Source organism: Sinocyclocheilus anshuiensis, unplaced genomic scaffold, assembly GCF_001515605.1.
Source record: "Sinocyclocheilus anshuiensis isolate Anshui unplaced genomic scaffold, SAMN03320099.WGS_v1.1 scaffold63, whole genome shotgun sequence".
In the NCBI taxonomy this organism is placed as follows: Eukaryota; Metazoa; Chordata; class Actinopteri; order Cypriniformes; family Cyprinidae; genus Sinocyclocheilus; species Sinocyclocheilus anshuiensis.
In genome coordinates, this window is record NW_015552625.1 from 4,291,949 (window position 1) to 4,295,839 (window position 3,891).

At 36.9% G+C, this 3,891-nt stretch overlaps 1 protein-coding gene across 2 annotated transcripts in view; it reads left to right on the plus strand.

Annotated features, from left to right (window-relative positions):
• Positions 1-3,891, plus strand: part of LOC107666540 (S1 RNA-binding domain-containing protein 1-like) — a 76,731-nt gene that overhangs the window by 14,305 nt on the left and 58,535 nt on the right. The window lies entirely within an intron of this gene.

Genomic DNA, 3,891 nt, shown 5'->3' on the forward strand with positions numbered 1-3,891 from the left:
CGCTCTGAAGTGGCCGTTTATGGCGTACACTGATGACGGTTTTCATTACAGCTCTCTGCATCCCTCAGCGCAGCTCAGATGGGTTGCCAGGTCTGCCTCAGTAGTTCTCAGCAAAGCATGTGTCAAACTTGACATCCAAGGCGCGCTCCACAAGTGGATCTATTTCAACCTCCATTCTAAAATGAAAGTGGAAGATTTGAGATCTCCACATTGGCAGTACAACATCGGCTGCCACGCCAGGGAGTGCCAGACAGTTTGAACTTTGTTTCCTGTCGTGGTGGTCACAGCCGAGTATTTGTAGAAGCAGGGTGCTAGTTGAAATAAATTACACTTATAAAATTGCATTCTTAAATGTTCCCTTAAGTGGAGAAATGGATATGCTAACTTGTGTGAAATGCTCAGACACTCCACAAAGAAATATCAAGTGGTTACATTTGTATGAAAGCATTATTTCACATTTAACAAACTCGAAGTGTGGTGGTGTATGGTATCATATCAATGGTCAAACAAATATCCACAGGTACACTTTAAAAGTAGTTAGTTTATTTAAATTTCTAATAATATTTTACCTTATCCACTTATAAAAAAATTGTCCACATATAAAAAAAAATCAGATATTTAAATAATTTAGATCTTATGCCAGTTTTTCACCATTTGTCAGACCCTTAAAGTTTCCCTTTTTTGCCTCTATACACTCTTACTGAATAGTTTCATTGTGCAGTTGTAAACATACATAGATCTGACTGACTTTTGTGCATTGTACGCTACAAAAAAGTTTTGGTTTTTAAGTGTTTTAGACTTTTTTAATGGTTTTTAAAAGAAATCTCTTATGTTCAAAAAATGCAGTAAAAACAGCAATATTGTGAAATATTATTGAATTTTAATATAATTGTTTTCTGTCATTTATTTTTTAAATGTTATGTTTTCTGTTTTAAAATGTCATTTATTACTGTAATGGAAAAGCTGTTTTTTAGCAGCCATTACTCCAGTCTTCAGTGTCACATGATCCTTCAGAAATCATTCTAATATGCTGACTTGCTGCTCAAGAAACCTTTTTATTAGTATCAGTGTTGACAGTTGTGCTGCTTAATTTTTTGTCGAAACTGATACTTTTTTTTAAAAAGATTTCATCTTTTATAACATTATAAGTATAACAATATTTTTTATTTTATTTTATTTATTTATTTTACAATTTAATGCGTCCTTGCTGAATAAAAGTATATTTGTTTTGAAAAAAAACAAAAAAACAAAACAACTGATCCCAAACTTTTGAGTGGTAGTGTAGATATGTTTTTGGGTGTATGTGTGTTTGGAAATGTGTAACTACACCAGAGTGTTTCTTTTTCCAACACATCATTCCCTTTTAAAAGTTAATCTCCACAGTGCACTTTGTACATCACTAGTCAATTAAACCAGCAGTTTCATTTGCACCGTCTGCTATCTGTCTCCCCACTCTTCAGCTTGTTCAGACATAAAACATCATCCGTTACTTGCTCCCTTCCTTCTGTCCCGACGTCCCCGCTAGCCGTCTCCTTTCCTTTCTTTCGCCTTACTGCTCCAGAGGAATGAGAGGCAGTGCCGGCAGTCTGTATGCGGTAATGAGCCTGCGGGATGAGCTGCGCGGTAATGAGCCTGCGGGATGAGCTGCGCGGCTCTCAGCGACCTGGTGCTCTTCGTTTAAATGAAGGGACTTTAGCCTGTTGAGTTGGTGGGGTTGTTCCTTGAGGAATACTGGGATAAACGCTGACCTCTTGACATTTTCATTTGGTTCTTTCTATAATAAGGCTTTTTTGGCTGAGGCCTTGGTTGTTCTTTTAAAGAAATAGGAAAAAGTTGTCTTCACAGAAATTTACTTGTGTGCAAGAGTGTAGAGTGAAGTTACTGTAAGTAATACATTAGTGTATCCATCTCATTTTTAACATAAGAATGGGAGCGCTTGGATGTGCAAGGCTTCTAATCTCATTCAAGGTTTAAGGTTAGAAAAACACATTATTTTCCACATACTGTACATTATTGTTTCTCCTCTATGCCCCACCTTTCTGAAACACGTCGATTTTTACAAAGCTCATCGGTCTGAAAAGCAAGGTGTGCTGAAAGGAAAAATTGAAATCGCATCATATGACCCCTTTAATTCTTTATAATGCTCTCACTTTGTGTGGGGCTCCATTGTGCTCCAGTTCCCTTGTTTTAGATAAATTGTGGCCATAAATCAAGAACTTGTTTCAACAATTTAAAAAACAAATTCTTAATTTATGGCACCAATTTACCTAAAACAAGGGAATTGGATAAAAGGAAAAAGGAAACAAATTCTTAATTTGTGGCCACAAATATATTCCTTAATTGTCTGCATCATGTCATGTGCAGGACTCACACACTTTTACAGTTTACTGCAGTTTATGCTTCAAGTTATTCACCTAAAGCAGCTAATGAATTGGAAGTCTTGCACAAATGAATAAAAAGCTTATTTTAGTTGCCAAATAAGGTGGATAAAATGTATTATATTAATTATATTTAAATTTTATATTAAATATTGTATTTTTGTGATAATATTATTAATAATAATTAATTAAAAAAAATACTAGCAGGCACGCACAGAATCCACATTCAGTGGCCACATCTGTTTTGCTCATATATTCTAGCTAGTTTGTTAATGCTTTCACATTTTCCATACAAATTTGTTAAAAGCGAGTATATATGGTGTTGGTCTCTGTTGGGATTGTTTGCACATTACCTGTGCTGTACATTGAGCAGCTCACATGTGTGATGAAGAGTTAACCTCTCTTTGAGCTTTGTAGTTGTGTGCCCTAGTTGAGTCTGCTCCAGTATATTAGCTGTGAGATTTACACCATGCTTTGAACCTATCCTCTGGAACCCCTCTGTAGCGTCCTGATCTGGCACAGCGCTCTTTACAATTCATTTTAGTTTTTACATTAATTTAAAGGTCCCATATTGTCAAAACTGACATTTCCTGGCTTTTTTCATGATAACTGAGGTCTAGGTGCTATGTAACTACCATATAAGTACACAGCCTGCATAAAGTAGCTGTGATTTTTCACGAACCGTTGTGACTTCCGTAAAAGGTTGATGTCAGAACTACACAGTCACCGCCTTCAGTTACCACCCCGAGCACCGCCCACCGTCCCACTCTCCTTTTGCCAAACCCCCAGACAACATCGCGTCCATGCTATTGCTGAGCAACGACAACAGGGAAACATGTCGAAAAGGTTAACTTTAACCACGAAACCAGATCAGCCGACCTATAACGTTACACTCTCACTCAAAGGATGGACAATCTGACAGGATTATGGATCACATCTAACGTGTATAGTAAAGACAAACTCACCATGTCCATCTAGTCATGATGAAGATGTATATACATTTCAATTTCAGCAGGCAACTATTTTTACAGCTACATTATTGTTCCAGCCACAATTAATCACAACAATATATATACAATTACAAATGATTATATATAAATCGTCAGTTTGTTGTTTTACACACATGCACACAGACATTATTTCATACATGACATAGTCGTGAGATGCAAGAAACATAGACATATGGCAAGAAATCTGTAGACGCACCCATAACAACAAAAGACAATACTTTATTGAACCTTTTCTGATAAGAAGTGTGCACTGCAAACGCGTGCATTTTTTACGATCGTTTCTGTCCAGTCTGCTCGTTTTATCGCGTTTAACCACAGCTGTCGTCGCACCCAACATCACAACAAGATGGTATTTTAAAGGGGTAGTTCACCCGAAAATGAAAATTAGGCTGTTTTTTACTCCCCCGCCCCCCCGATGCATCCTAGGTATATATGACTTTCTTCTTTCAGACGAATCCGGTCGGAGTTATATTAAAAATTGTCTTTGATCTTTCAAGCTCTAT